At 48.2% G+C, this 12,180-nt stretch overlaps 1 pseudogene; it reads left to right on the top strand.

Annotated features, from left to right (window-relative positions):
* LOC129338474 (ATP-dependent DNA helicase DDX11-like) overlaps positions 1-12,180 on the top strand; it is a 75,312-nt pseudogene that overhangs the window by 51,452 nt on the left and 11,680 nt on the right.

Here is a 12,180-nt window from a genome sequence, read left to right as displayed (position 1 = left end):
AGATCTGAATGCCATCAAGATGAGCTCAGCTTGCAGAAGCCCAACATCCGTCTTCAATCAGACCTGAGCTGCTTGCCTAGAGTCACACTTCCTATATTGAAATACATGAAAGAGAGACTATTAAGACGAAGATATGCCAGAACCCAGATACCAAGAACATACAAGATTAATCACCAATACATAAAAAGGTCACTGGGGAAAGGCATTTCTCGGGAGGACCATCAATCCTCCCCCAGCAAGGGGCATCAAGAGCTACTAATGCTGTGCAGGCATCGCCTAATATTAGCCTCGTTTTCGTGCTATTCTACGCAAGAGCTGTTGGCTTTGAAGTTTTAAAAAAAGATAGCGTAGATGTTCCTTTGTTTCAAGATGAAACATGATAAGACTTGAAGCTGGGAGGCTAAACCACACTTAATCAAGGTAGTTTCACGAGCAACAAATCATGAATTTTGACAGTGATGGGTTCTTAAAAGAGTATTTCAGCAGGGAAGTGGGAAAGGTTGTTCCCTGCCCTCCCCGGGGGCAAATGAAGTTGGAGTGGGCTTGTGGAAATGCAGAAGATCCCAGGATACCTCCAGGAGAGAGCAGGAAATCCTCCTCTTCTGGTCTGAAGCCACATTCATTGATTCAGGTGGGCCAAGGAGGGAGGCACACTCCCTGGCAGGATGTGGCTATGACTTGTTTTGCCAGATCGGACCAAAATCCCAGAATCCTGTTTTGGTCGTTGCCCAGTGAGATGCTGGCCAGAAACTCACAAGCAAGCCCTGCAGGTAACAGCCTTTTGGACAGCCCCCAAGTCCCTGCTAACCTATCCATCAGCTTTTCTAAATCCCCAACTTTCATTTTTAAAATTTTAAAAAGTAAGTTTTTTTGATATTCTGGAGATATGCCATTTCCCTTATATCTTTGCAATGAAAGGGGCTAGAGGCTTACCTTTTAAAAAACGAAATAACGTAATTCAGAGGATCTGATACACAAACAGATATAATCTATAATGATACAACAATTTTCAATTGAAGATTTTTTTAAACATGAAAAAGCCCTGGGGGCATGAGGGCTTATGGCCTCTACTGGGGTTAGGGGTGGGGGCACAAAGGCAGAGAACAAGGGGAAGACCTTGGCAGCTGGTGTCGGTGGACGCAGCCCAGCTTATGGCCAGGCCAAGCCTTTCCTGACCACTCACGATGCCCACAACTGCTGCTAGCCTCCGATGGGTGAGCCTGCACACCCTCCCTGCTACTCAACCAGGCGGCTTCCTCCAGCCAGGTGCCTCAGCGCAGGTGCCATGGCTGCGGGGGCACATTGTCCCCAGCTGCATGCTGCCTGGCAGGGGTGGACGATGGACGGTGTTGGTGGGCCGTGGAGATCACAGTCTGCCCATTGGCTGTGCTGTTCCTTGCCCCTCAGTTGTCGGTCAGGGAGGAGACACAACTATTGATGGGTGCTGGCAGGGTTGTCAGAGGAATGGTGGTGCAGGCACTCTCAGCGGCAGTCATTCCATGCCTTTGGGGGCTCACGAGCTGGCATAGCTCGCCCACCAAAGTCCATAGGGAGCAGACGAGTGGCGCCACAGTTACACTGACACATGGCCACTGGCACTGAAATGGGCCACTGGATTGGGCTGCCCATAACTATAAGGGCATGGAGGGTCCATTTCCACTGACCATCAGTTGGGTTCCAAGAGACAGGGAAATAGTTTAAGAGTATATTAACATCCTCAAAAATAAATGACTATTCTAATACAAAATTAATAAGGCTGAATGGACACTCACTCACTCCAGGACAACTTAATGACAACTCAAGCAGTTTACAAAGTGTGTTTATTATCCTCACAACAATCACCTTGTGAGGTGGGTGGGGCTGAGAGAGCTCTGAAAAGCTGTGACTGAGCCAAGGTCACCCAGCTGGCTTCAAGCGGACGAGTGGGGAGTCAAATCCGGTTCTCCAAATAAGAGTCCTGCCACTCTTAACCACTACATCAAAATGGCTCTCCATCAAATTACACCACTTAATCCATAACAGCAACAGGCATAAGGTTTAAAGACTTATCCCATTGCTTTGGCAGAATTGGATGCTCTACCCCACTATTTCATTAATCTCTGAGACTCTGCATTTATTGACCAACATCAAATATTTGCAGACACATATTGTAGGTTTTATTTTCTGTGTTGATTCAATAAGAATTTTCAAAAGTGGGGGAAATTCTGAGCCAAAACACACGAGAAGAAATACCCAGATTCAGCACGTGTTCTCTTACCTCAAGGTTTGCCGGGATCTGTAGGCGTCCTGGAAGCTTAAAGTTTAGCATTTACAGAGCAGCAGGAAGGGAAATACAGGCGCCTGTATTTCCCTTCCCCTTCCTGCTGCTCTGTAAATGCTAAACTTTAAGCTGCCAAGACATCTACACTTCCCGGCAAACCTTGAGGTAAGAGAACAAGTTTAGCATTTACAGAGCAGCAGGAAGGGGAAGGGAAATACAGGCGCCTGTATTTCCCTTCCTGCTGCTCTGTAAATGCTAAACTTTAAGCTTCCAGGACGCCTACAGATCCCGGCAAACCTTGAGGTAAGAGAACACGTGCTGAATCTAGGTATTTCTTCTCATGTGTTTTGGCTCTCTGAAGCACCATTCAGCAGAAACTGGTAAATCATATCTAGAACTCAGCTGGAAAAAAATGACAGAAACTCATAATCATAGCCTATCAATTGATCTAAGGTAGGAAAGGACCCCTCTCATGTATCAGAACCACAGCACCAACATAGAAACCATACAAACCTATCCCTGAGCTCCAGAACTGGACTCTCGGGGCCAGAACTTCAAATCTGACCAGCCTAGCCGGGAAAGACCTCTTCTTGCAGCTCAGGTTTCCCAGCTCCTCAGCTGATGATGATGGCTTTTAGGCTATGAAAGATCCCACAGCTGCATGCAACACCACAGTGCCTGACACACAGAACCAATTCCAGGCCTCCCTGCTTTAAAAGGGGCAGGGGGGAGACTCTGACTCCTGCCTCAGGCCTGGGAGAGCTTCGGAAGTCCCGGGTCACCCGGGCCAAAGGCCTGACTCAGTAGCAGGCAGCTCTGCTCCCTTACTTCTAAGGACACGGCCCTGGGCAAAAGAAATGCTCATGGGATCCCCAACAGCAGTTTTAGAATATGACTGATTAACAAATACATCATCAGTAACTGCTTGGGAAAGCCAAAGGAGAAGAAGTGGGGTGGGGAGACGTTACATTTTTCCTTGGGCTATACATTTTTTCCTACAGGCTAGGACTGGTGGTTAAGCATATTGCCTCCCTAATTAACATGCACCTCGGGATGACAACACATTTTCACGCGTGCTCAGGGTGGATTTCTCCAATTAAGTACAACTTTGCAAAATGGATCAGCTGCCCGTTCCCTTTTGGCAAGTGAATCCTTCAAGGGGGGGGGGGCGGGATCCAGAGAGATGGAATCAAGATCGATGGAGTTATTAGGAGGCAAAGAAAGACTTCGGTTTTATCCAGCTGTTCCTGGGCTTCCCCCTTCCCCGCTTTTGACAGGTGTGAGCTCAGGAAGTTCAGAGGGAAAGAAGGGTTTTACCTTTTTTGTGTATATTTTAGATGATTTTTATATGTTTAAACCATATAAAAATTAAATTCCAGTTCAGGTGAATCAAAATCCAAGTAAAAAGAAAGATAATCACAACTGAAATTCTGTGGCATGGCACATATCAAGTCAGTTTTTATCCCTTCTCTTTTCCAAAGATCTCATACATGGGACACTTGGCTCCATTTTATCCTCACAACTACCCTGTAACGCAGATTGTGCTAAGAGAGAGTGACTGGTCTAAGGTCACTAAGTGAATTCTATGAGACAGTCGTAATTTGAATTTAGGAGCTCTCAGCTCTCTTCATCTGACACTCTAACCTTGAGTGCCTGGAGCAGGTAAAGCAGTTCTCTTGACCTTTCACTATTCTCTCACCATGGCATGCCTCCATGCTGGACCAACTAGACATTGAGAAGGGATGTTGGAAACAGCAATGTCTGGTGTTCTGCAGCAGCAAGAAGGAAGAAGAGCCTTTCCATGCAGGGGGCAGCAAGGATCGCTTAGTTAGGACAGTGAGAGTAGCACCTCTCTTGTTTCCTGGGGGGTCATTTCCTTGTCTTGTCTCCTATTGGGCTAAACAGGGCAATATCCTGCTTCTTCTCTCTCCTGTTCCACACTTCTTCTCTGTCTCTGCAAGATGTAGTCAGATAGCTAGGATCTATCTCTCCCCCTTTCCCTCAAGTATGTAACTTCCTCAAATAAAACTTTTTGCCTCTTTAATCAGCACAGCGTAACTTCACTGCATTATTTGCACTCAGCTATCAGAAGGCACATATGCTACCAGATGGGTTCAGCAATACTGTGAGAGGACTTTCATCAGAAGGAAGCTATTTGGTTCTTTGGAAAGACACAAAGCTTCTGGAGCTCTGAAGATTAGGCCAGAAGAACAAAAGATGGCTGGCCTGCAGAACTTCCTGCAACTGGAAAGAAGGCAAGCCACAGAGCCCTCCTGAAGAGGTTGGTGATGGCCTGCCCAAGATGGCTTCTCCTCTGATGCACATTGAGGGCTTGCTGGCTGCACTCACCACTGCCATCAAGACGGGAGAGTCATTCTCCCCAGGCAAGGCACTTTCGCTTCCTCTGGCTGAACCCAGCGGTACATTTTGCCAAGGTATTAAAGGAGTGTTGGTGATCACAGATGGCGCAATGCAGCTGGTGGCCGATTTCTGAGAACTGCTGCTCACCTGCATGGGTGTCAGCACTGGCAGGCTTGAGGAATTCTCCTGTGGTCATGTGACAGACAACATTTAACCCATCATCCTCTAGCGGCCCATCTAGTCAATAGTTGGAGTTTACCTATGAGAAGAGAACCTACCTCAGATGATAGAGGAGACAGGGCAAATTCTCAGTAACCTCTTCAACATTTCCCCTGCAGGTGTGGTATGCTTCTTTCTTTCCTACGAGTACAAGAAATAGGTGTACAAGCACTGGGAAAAGACTGGACTGCTCACCTGCCTGGCAGCTAAGAAGAAGGTATTTTAAGAACCAATGAGGGCAAACTAGATGGAGCAAGTGCTGGCAGAATATGCCAAGTACATCAAGCATTGCAGCCATGCAGGAGCCACCATGACAGGAGCATTGCTGTTTTCTGTAGTCGGTGGGAAGTTGAGCAAAGGGATACATTTTTCCAATGGTTTGAGAAGGTGTGTGATCACGGTGGGCATGCCTTACCCCAACATCAAGACTCCAGGAGAAAACGGCCTACCTTGATAAGACAATGCTGAGGATGGCAGCCAAGTACCAGGCTGAATGCAAGTTATTGAGAACTTGTGCCTGAAAGCAGTGAGCCAGTCCATAGGGAGATCCAGGGCTTTTTTTCTGGGAAAAGAGGCGGTGGAACTCGGTGGGTTGCCCTCGGAGAAAATGGTCACATGGCTGGTGGCCCCGTCCCCTGCTCTCCAGACAGAGGGGAGTTTAGATTGCCCTCCGCTCCGCTCAGTTGCCCTCGGAGAAAATGGTCACATGGCTGGTGGCCCCGCCCCCTGATCTCCAGACAGAGGGGACAAGCTCCCAAATGGGTCCAAATAACCTGAAGTGTAACCGAACGCCTCATTACAGTGTTTAGTCTGTGCTTGTTGCTTTTAAAACTTATTTTAAAAAATGATTGATAACGTTGGTTGATACAGTATTTAAAAAAAGCCAGAAGCCAGCAAGCCTTCCAGGCCAACTGGCTCGCATCGTACAAGAATGCACACACAAGTTTGCTGCACTCAAGATAAAGCTCTAGAGAAGTCAGAAATAAAACCCTCGAGGGATGACAGAAAGGGCCAGATGGAAAGAAATTTGTTTACAGTTTGACCTCAGAGAAACCAGATTCATTTTTGTTGGTGTGGCCCTTTTCTTTAAAATGGAATGGCTGGGTCGAGAGTGCTGCCCCCCCTTCTTTCTGGACACCCAGCTGTTCAGAACCAGGCATGTGGAGAACCAGAGCTCTTTATGATCACTGGAGTCCAGCAGCCCAAGAGACTAGGCTAGGTAGTTCAATTTCAGTTATGAAATTCACCCAAGAGCCCTGCGGGATTAGAACAAGGGCCAGTCTTGTCCAGCATTCTGTTTTCCTATGATGGGTTCTTGAAGGCCCACAAATGAGATCCCGGAGACCTTTCCCCTTTTTACTGCCCACCAGCAACTGGTTGGTGATACACTGCCTCTAAACAGGGAGGTTCATATTTGGACTTCACAGCAAACAGCCATTGATAGATGTATCCTCCTCCAAGGGGGTCTAGGGGGTCCTTTCAGTCTTGGCTCACTGGACCATTGTCTTGTGTACCTTTGCCATATTAACCCTGCTTGGGCTTACCAGGAGCCTGTCAGTGGTGGGCAAACTCCTGGGGATTTGCCCCCTCGTCCACTGATCGCCCAGTGATTGGTGGGGGAGTGAACACACTCTTGGAGGTTGCCCACCACCAGCAGGCACCTCAGGAGTGTGCATTGTGTGCATGCTCCCAAACAGCATGTTGATGTCACTTCTGGAAATGATGTCGTTGTGCCACCTGCAGGAGCGTTTCCGTGCTTCATTTGGGGCCGATTTGGGCTCCAAATGGGCTGAATCAGCCCTGTGCAGAGCACAGGAGCACTCACGCGGCCAGCGTGGTGACTTCACTTCTGGAAGTGATGTCATCACGCCAACTCTGAGGCAGCACACAAGGTGCCAGGCACGCCACCCTCTCAACGGGAGGTGAAGGGTACCTGGCAACCTTAGCCCTGCTAGGTTGTGAACAATATTTCCCCGTGGATTGTGCCTGGTTTGGAAACTTCAGCCTCAATATTGTATTTCAAAATTTTGGGTTTTTTTTAACCATTTCCACCATCCTTCTACCAAAATACAGTATTCAGGATACCTTACAAAATATACAATATGATTAACAAAATTAAGAGCAATTAATGAATCAAGGAACTGCAGTCAAGTATGATTGCACAGGATAGCAGTAATCATAAAATTTGAGGCAAACAGATTAAAAGTCAGTATAATATTAATAAGAGGCAGGAATATATCAAACATAACCCAAAGAGAATGCTATCCAGTCAACAGAGCCTGCAAAGTTAAATAAATGTCAGGTTTATTTAACTTTATTTAACCACCAAAAGATCCTCCAGATAGGGTTGCCAGGCCCCCACAACCTCCCGGCGGGGGATAGGGGCCTGGCACTTACCTTGGGGGAGAAGGGGGTGCGTGCGCGCAAAGCGTACACGCGTCCCCACAAGTGTGATAATGTCACTTTGGGAGTGATGTCATTGCGCAGCCCCTGGGAGCGCACCCAGGCTCCACAGGGGCTCAAAATATTTTGAGGCGCTGTGGAGCGCAACGCTCCTGTGTTCCACAGCACTCGAAAACGGGCTCGTTGTGCTGCAGATCGGCCCCATTTTGAGGCGCTGTGGAGCACAGGAGCGCTCCGGTGCTCACAGTGGTCCCGATCCGGGCCAAAACGGGCCCGAAGTGGGGGCGGGGCATGGGGAGCAGGGGCGGGGGATCTCCCGCCCCTGCTGGGGGTCTAGCATCCCTACCTCCAGAACACTAAAGAGCACCCACAGGTCAATAGCAGAAGGACTGAGCAGAGGCCCTGTTATGAGCCTGGGAGGCCTAGTGGCTGCAGGGAAGCCTGTACTGGAGTGACTATAGGGCCTACATTTTCCCGCCCCCCCCCCCTTTGGACCCTGTGATTGGTTAAGAGGGAATTTGGAGGGGAAAATTGCACCAACAGAGAAGTAAGGGGATGGTGCCAGAGAGGAGGGATAAAAGGCCTTGCCACACAGTGGGAGGGGAATCACTCTGAGGGAGCAGCACTGAGGAGAGGGTGCTGGAGATGGAGGGTCCCTCATCCAAGAGGGGTGAGACAGAAGCACAGCTAGGAAGAGTCTAATTAGATGAGTTCGAGTGTTTTATTTTGTTGTTCAGCTACCTTTACTGTTATTTTACAAAGTTTTGAACACCAGTTAATACTAAATCTTTTACATAAAAGTTTTTTATTATTCTTTCTGGGTCCTCACGCCTCATTTGGTCACACGTAACGGGGAAAGCGTAAGTAAAAGGGGTCGGTTGGGTGCTCTGGACCTTTCTGAGGAAAACTGTACCAGACTGGTAGCTGCCTAGAGAGAGCTTCCCTGGTCCCTGCCTGCTGTGACAGGTTCCTGAAGGAAAACACCCCATCCACCCCCCCCACACACACACAAAGAAGAATGTCATGTACGGCCACCCTCCTCATTACCTGCTAAAGAACAGGGCAACAAATCTTAGTTAGGTTAGATGTATTTGTGACATTAAAGACATGGGGAGGGGAGGGGTCATGGCGCAGGAGCATGAACATCACTCCCATCCTGCAGTCACTCCATTGGCTACCCATCAGCTACTGTCCTCAATTCAAGGTACTGGTTATTACATACAAAGCTCTTCACGGCCTTGGCCTGACATACCTACAGGACTGCCTCCCTCCCTATGTCCCTCCACGGCAGCTTTGCTCATCCAAACAGGGTCTCTTGCAGGTGCCAGCCTGCACATGGGCAAAATCAACTGCAGCCGGTACACAGGCCTTCTCTGTGGTGGCCCCTACCCTATAGAACAGCCTGCCTGAGGAGGTCAGGAGGAGAGCTCCCACACTCTTGACTTTCTGCAAACAATGCAGAACTGAATTATTCAAAAAGGCTTTTTCACTCAGAAAGGAGGGCAGTATTGTAGTGAGGGGATCTTGGATGTTTCGCTAATAGGAGGGCAGTATTATAGGGAGGGGGTTTCGGATGTTTTACCAACGAGTTGGGAACCATGGGCTCCACCATTATGTTGCTTTACATATTGTCTGTTGCTTTGAATATGTACTCGTATATACTGCTTGTGCTTCATGTTGTCTAATGTCAATCCTAGAATGGATTATGTTCTGTTTCAGCAATCCTTCAACCCTGTATTGGATTGTCACTAATGCTATGTCTCTGTAAACTTGTATTCAACTACCCTATGACATTGTTGATGGAAATGTCCTTGACACTGTATGGAAATGCCTACCCTTTTCCTTGCTACTGATTGTACTTATCTCACACTATGTAATCCGCCTTGAGTCTCAGTGGGAAAGGCAGACTATAAATGACATAAATAAAAATAAAAATCTGCTAGGCATGCAGAAGGCCATAGGTTGAATCCTCAGTATCTGTAGTTAAAAGGTCAAGTAGAAGGAGGTGTGAGAGACCTCTCTACCCAAGACTCCAGAAAGCTGCTGCCAATCTGAGTTGACAATACTGACCTTGATGGTCTGATTCAGCATAAGGCAGCTTCATGGGTTCATGTGACATTTATATGCCTAGAATTCTAACCAGGGCTTTTTTTCTGGGAAAAGAGATGGTGGAACTCAGTGGGTTGCCCTCAGAGAAAATGGTCACATGGCTGGTGGCCCCGCCCCCTGATCTCCAGACAGAGTGGAGTTGAGATTGCCCTCCGCGTCGCTCAGCGGTGCGGAGGACAATCTCAATTCCCCTCTGTCTGGAGATCAGGGGGCGGGGCCACCAGCCATGTGACCATTTTCAAGAGGTTCCGGAACTCCGTTCCCCGCGTTCCCCCTGAAAAAAAGCCCTGATTCTAACCCTTTGCTCTCCACTTGGCAGCTCTGGGAGATAGGCTAGGCTGGGCACAGTGATCATGACTGGCCCTTCAGCTTCATAGTCGGCAGGACTCCGAACAGCAGTCACAGCAGCTCAAATCCACCATTCCAGCTGCTTCATTCACACAAAAATGCTTTGTGAAATTATCTTTCATGGTGGTCCAAACTAACGTTTGTTTTGCTCACACAAAAGTGAGCCAGTAAGAAAACGTTTGCTGCATTAATCCCTCTCCCCTTTACTTTTCTACTTTCCTACAAAACGACAAGGAGCATGGTGCCTCTCTGACAGTCCGCCTCTGGGCAGATGTTTCATGCAGCCCAGATGTTTTCAATATGTTCTCCCCACTTGGAAAGCCTTTGTGGTTCCTTAACCCTGTGGGGAGTGTCTCCAGTTTAGGCCACTGTTGGGAAGAGGAAATACCATGAGATGTGTCCATGCCGGCTTTCGAAAAGTTTCTCCGACAGAAAGCAATATTAAGAACAACAACATAAAAGAATGCCAGATGCAGACTGGAGGGGAGAAGCCCGCTTTGTTTCCAAGACAAGAAGAGGTCGATAAAAATCTGAACATGAACTCAACGTTTTCGAGATGAGATGGATGAGTATGGGCAAAGCTTTCCGGATTTAGAATCTTTAATATCATTAACCTCCTTTTAAAAAATACAAGTTTCTAGTACTTATCATGTGTGGGCAAAGTCCCAGAAAGGGCGGGGGGAGCTAGAGTTCCATCTCCAGGGGTGGTGCTTCATGAAAGTAAGGTGTTGCCCCTGAAGTCATGGCCTTTTCTGTGGTGTCAACCAGGTTCTGGAATGGCCCACCCTCTCCCTTACACCTAGCTCCAAATTGGAGGATTAATCTTACAACTCCTGGTAGACTACTGCATCTTAGAGCCTTGCTACAAGTGACATTTTACACGTGAAGGATAAAGAATCATTTTCGCAAGTCTTTCTGGGAACTGAAGTTCCTCTCCCCCACCCCTTTTCCTTCTGTTCCTTCCCCTCGCTGCTTGAAGAGACAGAGAGAGCCTGCGGCAACATCAGCTTTTGCAAATCGTCTTGCTGGGGGGGGCGGATGCTCCGGAGGAAGCTGAGAAAGTTGCAGCTGCCTGCCCCAAAGATCATTGAGAGCAGGCTTGTGACTGGAGGAACGATTTGCAAAAGTTGCTGTTGCCGCAGGCTCTGTCTCTTCAGGCAGCGAGGGGAAGGAACAGAAGGAAAAGGGGTGGGGGAGAGGAACTTCAGTTCCCAGAAAGACTTGCGAAAATGATCCTTTATCCTTCACATGTAAAATGTCACTTGTAGCAAGGCCCTTAGTGCTGTTTTCTGGCACTTGCTCCTGCCTCATTCTCCTGAATATGGGGTGGGAGGGTTTACCTGGCTGTAGTGAGTATACCAGTCTTTTGCTGATAGCTGAGCATCCAATAAAGGGGAAGGATCTGCCTAAACCAACGGAAGCGAGTTCCCAAAACCAGGACTCCCTTTTTTCGTGGGCTGCCAGATAGGGTTCCCAGCACTCACCTTTGCACCGCCCCAAGAGTGCTCCTCACACCCTTTGGACCCATTTGGGGCCCAAATCGGCCCGCTGCGAAGCACAGGAGCACTCTCAGAGTGGCGCAATGATTTTCCTTCTGTGAGTGACATCATCACACCACGCCAGGAGCACACCCAGGATGCCTGTTCCCTTGCCTTTCCCTCCAGGTGAGTGGTGGTGGTGGTGGTGGTGGTGGCGGAAGGTGGGAAGGTATTCCCTACCCCCACCAGGGGTCCTGGGATCCTGCTACCAGACGTTGTTCCTACCATTCCAAATTAGCAAAGTCAAGTTTCTTCTGCCTGTGGAGCTTCTTATAAACTGACCTTAAGGAGATGAGATGCCTGATAGATGTTCCTTTCTTCTGATAACGAATCTGTCGAGTGTAGTATACTAGCTCTTTTCTGGCAAGTCTACGTCACTGATCAAACCTCTGCCTGCCAAGATGAGCAGCAATTTTAGGGGGTCTGTATACAGGTGCTAATGTGTTTTAAGCAGGGCTTTTTTTCTGGGAAAAGAGCTGGTGGAACGCAGTGGGTTGCCCTCGGAGAAAATGGTCACATGGCTGGTGGCCCCGTCCCCTGATCTCCAGACAGAGGGGAGTTTAGATTGCCCTCCGTGCTGCTTGGCGGCGTGGAGGGCAATCTCAACTCCCCTCTGTCTGGAGATCAGGGGGCAGGGCCACCAGCCATGTGACCATTTTCAAGAGGTTCTGGAACTCTGTTCCACCGCGTTCCAGCTGAAAAAAATTCCTGGTTTTAAGTAATTGTAATGTGTTTTTAACATCGCAGTTTTATTGTTATATTTTGCTTAGGAGTTTTATTTCGTTTTATTTGCTTGATTGTGATAATCTTTGGCAAGTGCAATAACTATTCTGAATCTGAAACCGGGTACTTGCTCCTGGATATGATCCTTCTTTTGTTAAAGAAGTCATGCTCCCAGGTACCCACCCGTGGCAGGCAGCCATCTGACCATTTGCTCACTTG

Source organism: Eublepharis macularius, chromosome 12 (genome assembly GCF_028583425.1).
Source record: "Eublepharis macularius isolate TG4126 chromosome 12, MPM_Emac_v1.0, whole genome shotgun sequence".
Classification (NCBI taxonomy): Eukaryota; Metazoa; Chordata; class Lepidosauria; order Squamata; family Eublepharidae; genus Eublepharis; species Eublepharis macularius.
This window is presented reverse-complemented; position numbering and strand designations above follow the sequence as displayed.